This window comes from Typopeltis vanoorti, chromosome 2, assembly GCF_054136105.1.
Source record: "Typopeltis vanoorti isolate ZY-2024b chromosome 2, IOZ_Tvanoo_1.0, whole genome shotgun sequence".
Classification (NCBI taxonomy): Eukaryota; Metazoa; Arthropoda; class Arachnida; order Uropygi; family Thelyphonidae; genus Typopeltis; species Typopeltis vanoorti.
Window position 1 is genome coordinate 31,128,672 of NC_143550.1, and position 12,523 is coordinate 31,141,194.

The window sequence follows — 12,523 nt, forward strand, 5'->3', positions numbered from 1 at the left end:
CAAGACTCGTATTACAAAAATATGTCAAGGCAGGTGTCAACTCCCTGGCACATTTCTTCAGAATATGTGATGATATATTATCAAGTCCCACAGCCTTATTTACATCTAGTTTACTCAACTTCCCAAACAACTCTTGCTCATTTTCAGTCAGTCTCTCCTCCCCATCATCAACTGCTCTCAATCTCTCCATGAAGTCACAATCACAAAATTGAAAGATCTTTATGAACTGCTCATTAAGTATCTCCACCACACATTCTACATCAACTGTCTTTATACCATTTTCTCCAATCAATGTCATCCTTCCATAATCATTCTTTCTTTTGCTGGCTACATATCAAAAGAACTCCCTAGGATTCTTTTTGGCTTCATTAGCTAACTGCTGTTCATACCTCTCTTTAGCTGCTCTCACCAACCAAGTTACCCTCATTGCCTGGTCTTTGTAGACCCCATGAAATTGGTTATTTCCACTTCTCTTATGCTCCCTCCACAATGCCCTTTTTCTCTCTATCGCATGCTTAATCTCTTTATTCATCCATCTCACACCCACCTTATTTAACCTTCTCACCCTTGAAATACATTTAGACATTGCATCTACTAGATAGTTTTTGAAAATCCCCCAAGTTGCATTGATCTCTTTTCCAGCTAACTCCTTATTCCACACTACATCTGCAAGCTGTCTCCTGAGCTCTTCATAATCACCTCCCCCCCCCCCTTGTAGTTCCACATATACCCTTTTCTCACAGGAGTCCTCGCACTGCTGGCAACCACCCAGGTAATCACCTCATGGTCACTCTCACCAATTGGTGGATAATTTGACACCTGATTTATAATTACATCCTCTGATGAGATGATCAAATCCAAGACCCTTAATCCTTGTGTGCCCTCTATTACATACTGTCTGAGGTAGTTATCCCTCAAAAACTCAAGAAACTCATTTTCTTTACTTCCAGTTGCTATCTCATCATTCCAGTCTACATTGCCATAATTAAAATCACCCATAATGATCACCCTTTTCTTATTTGCTTGGCTAATTTGACTATACATTTCACTATGACCACCATCCACATTACCTGGTCTATAACAACATCCCACCAAGTATTTGATTCCATTCGCCTCTATCTCACACCATACTGCCTCAAAACCTATTATAGCAAACATGATAGGTTTACCAACTTTCATGTGTGGAATTTGCATAAAATAAAAAGTAAGCAATATTTGGAATCAGCAGCAAGGAATTGTCTAAGTTGAATAAAGGCATGAACTAACTGTTACACAAGACAAATGGATATGGAATTAGTGCAGAAGCGAATGAAGAACATAAAATGAAAGCTAGGAAAGAGATGGATCCAATTAAAATATGAGAAGATGTTACAAAGGCAGGCAAGACAGAATTCATAAGGAGTTTTCTAATTATGATCAGCAGGAAAAGAAATGGTTATGGAAAAATTGCAGCATTTCTGTGGATTAGAAGTAAGTGACTTGAAGTGTTCAGAATGTTGAACAATCTTCATGTCAAAAGGTTACAAGAGATTAGATGGGATTCTCCCTTACATGATGGTTGTGAGAGCAGTGGTAAATTTGAGGTGTGCTAAAAAAGTGTTTATAATTAGTGTACAGTGTGACTTTTTATCACAAATTGTTCTGAAATTTTTTCAATTTAGATACAAATGTCTTTCAGTAGTGCTCCTGTTGAATTTTTTGTTCTTTATATTTTGTTTTGCTGCTTGCTTATTCATACCGCTTCTGAAAATGGCGTCCATAAAGAAATGCGCATCGCTGGCATGTGAGGCTTCGGTATGAAGGGCTAGCTCTACCTTGGATTTTTCGCAGTGCATGCATTGAGAATATTGCTATACATATGCAGAAAAATGTGAAAGATGTGTGGATTGTTTGGGTAAACAAGAAAAGGAAAGCATTAACATATGTGAAAAGTGTCTGATAGATTAGAAATGGGAGCAAGTGTTGGGATCACAGTAGAATAGCTTAGGCAAGAGTTAGTGAAAATGAAAAGCAAAATGAAACATTTGGAAGAGAATATTAAACATCTAAAGTAGAGAGTGGCTGATGAGAATGAGAAGGAGGAAGTTAGTATTACAAAGAAAGAGTCAAAGGATAGTCGTATATCATTGTGTGGGGACTCGATCATTAGAGATATGATGACTAATAAAGTGCAAAAAACATGCTTTGCTGGTGGAATAATGAAGCAAATAACTGATGCATTGCAGAAAAGTAAATACCAGGCATCAAAATTAGTCGTAATTGTGGACACCATAAATGACAGTTGGAAGAAAAAAGAATGTCGATATAGACTTGAGGAAGTTGTTGAAGCAGGTAAAGAAGAATAGTGTTGTTGGAAAAGTTATTGAGAAGGAGAGCAGAGATAATGAATAGTAAGATGGGTGAGTTGTGTGAGACAAAAGGGCTCAATTTGTAAATCTATGGAGTGAATTTACAGGAAAGTTGGAATGGTTTAAAGTAGATGGAATTGCATTTGAATGGATTTGGTGTGGGACATTTAGAAAGGCTATTGTTTTCTGAGATGGCATGGAGTCGAGAAGTTAATGTAGTAAACGATCAGAGTCTATTTGTGAAGCATGATAGCACAACTAAATGGATTGTACAACAAGAGGAAGATGGATGTGAGGTTGAATATATGGTTGCATAAATGTGGAGGATGAGACGGATAGGAATAGAAATCAGAGTCAGGATCAGGGAAATGTTAGTGGTCAGAACAAAGAGAGAGAGAGAGAGGGGGGTAGTATAGCAGCTAGAATAGAGAATGGTGGCTTCAAGTGCACAGGGATTGCTATGTTTGTAGACAAATGTAAGGAATATTCGAAACAGGAGATCTGAGTTTGTTGCACTGATTGAGTTCAGTATGCGCAAAGATAATTGGAATAAGTGAAACTTGGTTGTATGAGGTGGATGTGATGTCGGGGATAGAAATGGAAGGATATATAATTTTCTGGAAGGATAAAAATGTGAAAAGAGGATTCCACTTGATGGTGCATGCACAGATTTTGAATCTGTGCGGTTTGAAGTAAACATAGTATATCTGATAGGACTATTATAGGCCACGGAATGCAGAGAGTGAGTTTGTTAATTTTCTGAGAGATAAATATCTTAAGCAGCATGTGACTGAAGCAACTTTAATAGTCTTTTAATGTTTTGGATTTGGTGATAACTTCACAAGATGCAGTTAGTGAGGTGTTGACACTGCCACCGGTTGGGGAGAGAGTGACCATGAGGTGCTTGTTTGGGAAGTGATGAAACAAGAAAAGCTTACTGCCAAAAATGGATATATGTGGAAATATAAAGCGGGTGATTACAGAAAGCTTTGTAGTCAGTTAGCATCAGTACGTTGGGTAGATGAGCTGAGCGGAAAAGATGTTGACAATGTATGGAAACTCAAAAGGCAGTATCTGACAAAAGCAATGTATAACTGCATACCGAGAGTTAAGCAAGTAAATGCACCTCTGGGTCTGGCTCCCACTGATGAGACCTCAATAAAGGTCAAAACCGGTCTAAGTAATGACCCCTATTTAAGTCCTGTCTCCTATTTACGAGTTGCCCTGTCCTGAAAATACTTCAGGTGTAAACTTTGTTTGCCGACACTTGGATAAACGATTAAACCAAGAATATAATTTCTTGGCATCTTTAATTTATAATTTATAAATAGAGTAGAAGTGAAATGAATAGAACAGTGAAATCAAGCAAACTGTGCTGGAAAAGAAAATGCTATGGAGGAGGTACAAGACAGTTGGTAGTGACAGGATCCATGAAGAGTATAAAGTGCATACTAGAAAGGTGACGAGCATGGTAAAAAAAGAAAAGGTGCAATATGTGAGGAGATTCGGGGCAAGGTTAACTGAAGGGAATTTTTCCACTATATAGCAAGCAAGGGAAAGAATAATTATGGAAGGTTGACACTGGCAGATAGTCATGACTACAGAATATTAGTTTCAAAGGATATAGTGTAATTATTGATCGAGCATTTTATCAGTGTATATCATACTAGCGAAATGATGTGGTGCAATATATAGAAGGGAGGCAAGTATTAGGAGAATTGGAAGTGAAAGAATCAGAGGTGTATCAAGAGTTGGTTGGGTTAGATGTTAATAAGGCTGTGGGAATGGATGACATATCATATCACCTTGTATTCTTAAGAAATGTGCACCACAGTTGGCTATGCCCTTGATATGGTTATTAAATGAAAGTCTTTCAGTGGATAGGGTTCCTAAGGAGTGGAAAGAAGGCAAAATAGTACCACTCCAAAAACACTAGGACAGAAGTCTCCAACTATAGACCAGTCTGTATAACTGTGGTTGTGGTCAAGTGTTGGAGAGATTGGTAAGAAATAGAATACAGGATTGGATTGATGGACATAGCATTCTTTATGATCGTCAGCATGGATTTGTAAAGGGTGTCTTATCTTAGCAATTTACTTGCATTTTATGATAAGGTAACAAGTGTATTATCTTATTCTTGGACGTTGCAAAAGCGTTTGATAGATTACCACATGATAAGTTGGTGTACAAGCTGCAGATGATGGGAATAGATGGATCAGAGATTGGCTGTCTGAACAATACCAGCAGGTTGTATATGATGGAGCAGTATCTCAAAAAAGGAGGATGCTCAGTGGCATGCTCCAGGGTTCTATTCTTGGGCCCCTGCTGTTTAACCTGTTTGTAAATGATATATCATGTGGACTGAGTGGGGATCTTTATTGTTTGCTAATGATGCAAAGTTCAGAAGAATTATGATGTTAATTCCTTTCAGGAAGTTCTGAATAGACTTTTGACTTGGACAAAAGGAGTGGGATAGTAGTTTTAATATCAATAAGTGCAAGGCATTGCATTTTGGAGTGCAGAAATATAGGGCTGTGCACTATATTGATGGTGTCATATTGCAGGAAGTGGATGAGATTAGAGAGTGATGATTGACAGCAGACTGAAGTTTAGAGGGCATATTGCTAGTGTTGCAAAGTCTGCACATCGTAGTGCTGCTATGATAAGAAGTATTCTAACATGTAGGGATAAGGAAGGTGCAAACTTTGTTTGCTTACACTTGGATAAAGGATTAAACCAAGAATATAATTTCTTTTTATTCCTGGAAGTTATTTAAGAGTGTAGTGAAGATGGGTATGAGAAGTAGATTTTTTTACATATAGAATTGTCAGTGAATGGCACATTACCAGAATGTGTTGTTAATGCAAGGAGTGTTAAGGATTTTAAGATTTGGTATGATGAATATGTCAGTTGAATGAACCTCTCACAATGAGCCTGCTAACTCAATGGAGAGTGCAATAATAATAATAATAAGAAGAAGAAGAGAATGATAGCATCATTGACCTAGTTGTTTAATGAAAAGCTGATTCTTGGAAGAGTACCAATGGAATGAAAGGAAACTAAAATAGTACTACAACATAAGTGTGACACAAAAGCCAACACACCGAATTACAGCCGCTTTGCATTTCTGTAGTGGAACTTAAAAGTTTAGAGAAATTAGTCTGGACTAAGATATTCTGTGGACAGGAATGTGATTCTTTATAAAGGCCAAAATGGGTTTTTCAAAGTTTGGTTATTGTTTTTACTTTAGTTTAATTTTTTATAAGCAGAATGATGGAAGCTAATAAGGAGAATGCACATATTGTAATATTTCTTGATTTTGCAAAGACCTTTAACTGACTACCACATAGCAGGTTGATGTCTACATCTATAGTGAATAGTATATTTGCAGTGGAGTGTGTGTGTGTGGGGGGGATAGGTGTTTTCTAAAGCGGCAAAGCTGGAAATAGTTATCAGAAATGTGGCTCATATGTAATCCTTCAGGGGGATTTGAAGTGATGGGATAATGGATAAGTGGAAATATAGTTCATCGTAAGATTTTTTGAATTCAGAGATGGAAGGCTGAATATTTCACTGGTAGGGCTATGTTGCAAAAGCTAAGGAGACAAGGGATCTAGAAATGATAGTGGACAGTGTGTTGAGCTCTGAGAGCACATTGCAGGGATGATGAGAACAACACCAAGAAAAAAGTGGACAGCGTGTTGAGCTCTGAGAGCACATTGCAGAGATGATGAGAACAACACCAAGAAAATTATTGTTGATGAAGACATTGACAAATTGGAGGAAAAGGAGCTTATTACTCTCTTATATAAGGATATGGACCACATCTGAACTATAATTCACAAATTTGGAAGTCCAGTTTTCATGTGATATGTGAGTCCTAGAAAGGGTACAGAGATAAGTAACTTAGCCAAACTCAAGATGAAGTTACTTGCTTTTGTGTGTAGTGTGGTAGGCATTATGACATTTAAGATAAGTTTCCTATGATGAGTTTGGTTGAATATATAGACATGTGTTGTCATGACAATAATAGTAATAATCCCCAATCAGATGTAGTAATATTAAATGAGATGTGCAGAAATTGAGTGGTTAGTAATAAGTGCAAAATCATTTTGTAAAACAGCATGAGGGTATTTCATTGGGTGGGTGCTTTATGTTCAGATATGAAATTTTAGCATATGAAACCACCTTACACAAGTTTATTGTTATTATTATTAGTAGTATCCTCAGACCTCCAATGAGTCAAACACTCATCGTAAGATTTCCCTCTATCATACTATTCCATAAATACATTCCCATTCTCTGAAGACACCATACCCTCAGGGAATGCATTCCAATAATTCACCACTCTCCATGAAAAAAATAATTTGCTTCTCATTACTTTGCTCACATCCTCCTCTATTCCTGTCAGGATGTCATCCTCATCCGACTATGTCTCACTTATTCCAACAATTTTTGGGTGAATGAACTCATTAAAATCAACAATTTGATTTTCCCTTGTTTCTGATGCTTGTAGCATTAGTATAAAACATAACAGTTCATTTCTGGATCTATGACAACTTTCACTGATACTACTTATTAGATGTGACTTCTGCATGCCTTTCTCAAGTCATTTCTCTCTTTCTCATTTCCCATCCCTCTTCAAACCCAACTGTTCTCTGAAAAGAGAACAGTTGGGTTTGATACCTACTACATCGCAGGCCATGCCATTCCTTTCTTATCTACTTACCTTTCACTTCCTCTTTGAGAATTAACTTATCTCATTCTGTGTCCCATGTCCACCCTCTCTTTTCCCTGTCTGTCTTGAACATTGTTTTCTCTCATTCTCTATATCCATGCTACTTTCTCCTCCATTTATAAGCACCACTTTAATCCCTCCTTCCTTTCTCTTCTACTCTTCCACATTGCTTTTTACTTGCTTAGATCCATTTTCTGCACCCATTACTCTCTCTTCCAACAGCAGCCGCTCCAAATGACTCACACCGAAACTATTCAAATGTAGTCCTTCACTCTTATACAATTCCATTCATACTTAAAACTAACAAACATTCACAAACTTCACTCCATGTGGCCACTATTTTGAAAAAAAAAAGTTTTTTTTTTTCAAGAAAGCAGCACCTTGAACATTAAAATAGCAATAAAAAAAAATCTGAAAGTGGACAATCTAGAAATAAGCTCTGATTAATTTTAAAACCACCCAAAATTTTGAAAATTCTCTGGATCTTCCAAATAGAAATGGCTGCTATAATTAATAGAGCACAAGAAAAAAATTTTAAACCAATCATTCATCTAAAGGATAGAATGACAAAATTACTTTCATCAAAATCAAAAATTATGCAACGTCAATCCTTTAATGATTTTACTTGGAATGATCTGATGATGATATTAAATTAATTATTTCCTTTTATTGACATTTTGTTATTCTGCCTGTTCCATTAAAATGGTCTCCATTCAGGAAAACAGGGCATACAAGAAAGTTTCTCACAGATGATGTCATAACAATGATGATTCATTATAAGGATAAATCCCTCCATGTGTATGAAAATATCACAAAGAAAACCATTACTTGTCCTGAGAATCACAGGTGACAAGTGGAATTAGTATGTGAAAATTTAGCATATTAAAATATGAAATGAAGGTTAGTGATGTTATATCTTAGAAAGTTTGGAATAGAAAAGGCTTAAAAACTATGCTGGGTAAAAGCATTAAATTTTAAACAAGAACACAAGATTATAAGAACAAACATCAGGATAAAAAAGAAATACTGCATAAAATTCACTTCTGACAATAAATAAGCCACCATTTTAGATATTTTAGATATCAATATGAGAAGAGTTGTTTCAGTAAACCCCTCCCTCAAAACAGGTATAATATCAACAAAATGTGAGTCTCTCTCCTCTTATTGTATAAACTAACCCCCTCCCCTTCTCCAGGATTATTTCAAATGATCTTTGATATATTTTTATGTAACTCCCAAAACATTAAACTTTCTCAACAAGTTTAATTTTTTGATTTTCAAAATAAATAAATAAAAATAATAAATAAAATAAAATAAAATAAATTAAAATTTGTAAAAAAAGTTAAAATGATTTGAAAAGGCTGATTTTTTTATAAAAACAATATCAGAAGCAATAACTGCCAAGCTACAAGACTCTGTAATACATGAGAAAGCAAAAAAAAAAAAAAAAAATAGTTACATCACTGTAATGATGCCACATTTAATCCCACAGAGGTCGCAACTGATCTGACAGATACAAACAAATTGTTTAATATAAATATTCTTACACATATCCAGTGTATAGCTTGGAGGTCATGACTAGCTGTGCATGCATATATTACGAGTGATATTCCACACTGTTATTATTATTATTATTACATCACACCTCCAGGGAGTCTAAAGACTCATCGAGTGAGGGCATCTACTCTACAACTCTTCGTCTCACTACTCTAAGACAATCACAAACATCCATGCCCACGGTGGGATTCGAAACCTGCAGCCTTTTGGCTGTAGAGTGGATATGCTAACCACTTGGCCAACTAGGCTGTTTATGCGGTCAGTTTTTGTTTAACATGTGTTATATAAAGGTGTGTGATATTTGATAGTAAATTGTATCTGAGAGACACCATGAACTCCGATGTCAGTATAGTATTGGTTTAGTTTATGTTTTTATTTTTTTATTTACCATTGAAAATGGCTGGAAAAATATATCGATTGGATAATCCATCAGATGTCGAAGAGATTCAGTGAATGTTACTCGAGTCCAATAATGAGAATGACAGAGTCGAATGCGAAAGTGAAAGTGATATTTGATAGTAAATTGTATCTGAGAGATACAGCAAACTTCGATGTCAGTATTTTTTTCTTTGTTTCTTTGTTCAATAATTTCTAGATTGTAACTGAAAATAAATAAGCCATCATGTATTATGTTTGCAGTTTTTTTTGTTTTAAGTTGTATCACATACTAGTAATGACTGTATCTCTCAGATACATGTGACCACTGCTGCAGTTTTTTCGACTGTGACCTCCACACAGTTAAGAGATCACTTGAAGATCAAAGCTTGATAACTAGGAGGAGACTTTTATGTAGCCTTTTAAGGAATTCTGAGAACCACAGGGCTTCTGACCAGTTTGTTGATGTGTTTCTTGAAGAGCTGTGTGTTGTAATCATTGGGAAAACTGTATGGGGAAGTCTGGTTCAAAGATTAGAGGAATATAGAATGAAAAAAGGAGGAAGAGGATGAGAAGTAGGTTTGATAAGTTTAAATCTGAACTATCTGGGTGCTATTGTTTGTATATAATTAGAGCAGTGGAGTAATGATAGTGATCGATTCAGTGGAGCAATGTCCACAGTATACTTATAGAAAAGATATATGCAGCAATGGTGTCAATGGGAAAGTGACTGATGAGAGTCAGTGAGAGAAGTCATCTATTAAGCAAATAGCTCTCTTCTGAATGCAATTATGCATTCTGAGGAGATTTCAATTGCCCTACCCCAAAGATGAGAACAATATTCTAAGGTTGGCAGATTTATAAATGTCAGGAATTGAGCAGAATAGAGATACTCTTTAGAACAAAAAATACTTTTATGGAAGTTGAAAAGGCTATGATTATGGGAGTGATAGTTTTTGCAAGGATAGGCTGCATATGAGAGTGAGGTCAAGAAGAGAAAACTGATGCTTTTTTTTTGGTGATATAAATTTCAGTTCTTTCTCTTATGCCGATGATGATGTGCTCCTAAATAAATCCAGTACAGATATGCAAGATTCCTTATATAAATTGAATAACTTCTGTAAGAAATCCAGATGAGAAGTCTGATGGCAATAAAATCATGAAAAACATGCAAAATATATTTCAGCCATTTAGCCACACTTTTTAGTGAAGATGGCAAATTAAATATGGAAACAGACAACAGAAAAAATCAAGCTAATATGGTGGAGAGGAGTCAATTATTATCATCATCATTAAAGTTAATTGCTGTGGTTATCATGTAATTTGATGTTTATAATGATAATAATAATTATTATTATATGAGATCTCAATGGAGTTTGGAGACTCATCATGGGAGACTCAAACTAAATATTTTACACACAAAACCTCTCATACCTCTCCTTAAACTCATTCATCTACTCTCCATGAAAAAAATCTAGTCTGCATACCCTTACTAACCACACTCTTACACACTTCACTTTGTCATATATTGAAAATTTCCATTGCATCAATTTTATGAAACCCCTTTAATAACTTATAAGTTTGTATCATATCCCCTCTTTTCTACCTATCAACCAAACTTTGTAACCCACACACCTTTAACCTATCCTCATAGGGAACATTTCACACATCTGTCACCAGCTTAGTCACTTGTCTCTGAATCCTCTTTATTACCAAATCTGTGCACAGTAGTAAAGATGTAACCAAATCATAACCTCATAGAAAGGGATAATAACTACCCTATTTTTACTTGTTAGTGTGTTTTTCAACATCCAGGTAATAATCCTTTGAGCTATTTTAACAACTTTTTCAATATGTCCTCTTAACTTCAAATTTCTCTCTCCACCATTATCTCCCTAAGTCCATAGCCTCATGAATTTCTTGCAGTCCAGAACCATCAACATGATACACAGTATGCAACCTTTTCAACCTGAAGCGCATAACCTTACATTTTGCAACATTAAATTGACAATCATTATCCATTGCCCACAACACCAATTTATTTAAATCATCCTGCAGGATATCTACATCATCTTTATCAGCTATTTCCCCCTCCCCAGTTTAAGTTTGCATCCTCAGAAAATAACTGAATATCCCTTCCCCCCTTAAATCTTTCTCTATATTATTATTATTATTATTAAGAGAGACCTCCAGGGAGTCAGGGATTCATTGAGGTAGGCCACATACTACATGCACCAGCTATCCTACCTATTCTTGAATTCAATCACACTGCTTGCACTCACAACATCCAATGGCAATCCATTCCAATCAGACACCACCCTATTGAGAGAAAAATCTAGCCCTCAACCCTCTTGTCCTTTCCACACACTCCATAAATTGAAGAATTTTACCAACTGAGATCCTGTATGACTCTTTCAGAAGTTTGTAAATCTCAATCATATCACCCCTCTTTCTCCTGTGTGCTAGTGCCTGCAGTCTACAAATTATCAATCTATGTTCATAATCATATTCCATAATCCTGATATCATTTTTAACACTCTCCTTTGCACTCTCTCCAAAATATATCAGAATCACAATGGAAACTAGACCTGCACACAATAGTCCAATGAGGTCTTATCAATGCCTTGTAAAGAGGTAAAATGACATCCTTATCTCTACATGTGAACATTCGTTTCAGCATTGCAATTATCTGGTATTTGAGTCTTTGCTACATGGTCCCTGAACTTCAAATTCCTATCTACTAACACTCCAAGATCTCTAGCCTCACCAGTTTCTTCAAGTATAATTCCACCAATATAATATGACATTGGATATCTAATCATGCCAAAGTGCATGACTTTACATTTACTGACATCCATTTTCCCATGTCCACAATTCCAGCCTATTCAAATCATTCTGCAAGCATATCAGCAGCATTCCTGATTACCCTACCTATCTTTGCATCATCAGCAAATAGCTGTATGTTGCTTGTCAAATCCTTTACAATATCATTAATGTATATGTTACCACTAAAGTGCAGAAATCAGTTATTCTGCAGATTATCTAGGTATTGTGCAGATTAACTACGGTGATCCGTTAATGTGCGGAAAATTGTTTCATTTCTCAAATTACCTAGGTAATCTGCACATTACCTACTAGGCACTCGTTAAAGTGAAAATAAGATCTTTGCTGGAACAACAGCAACGTTTCTGTATGTTTAAATTAAGATAATATTATTTATTTATTTTTTGATATCTAAAGAATCAAGTTAATACAATCAAACAATCGACAAATTAGTTGATAGAATCCATCATCAATCAATTAATATAATACAAGGAATCAAACGGTTTAAAATATTATTACAATTAAGAAAAAAAAACATGATAAAATTATGTTTACTTATTAAAAAACCAAACTAAAAGTGGAGGGAGAGGGGGGAAGGAGTAGGGAAAGGAAATGAGAGAAACAAACTTTTGAACTTTAACGATACGGAAGCCGTTAATGTGCACATTACCTAGGTAAAATG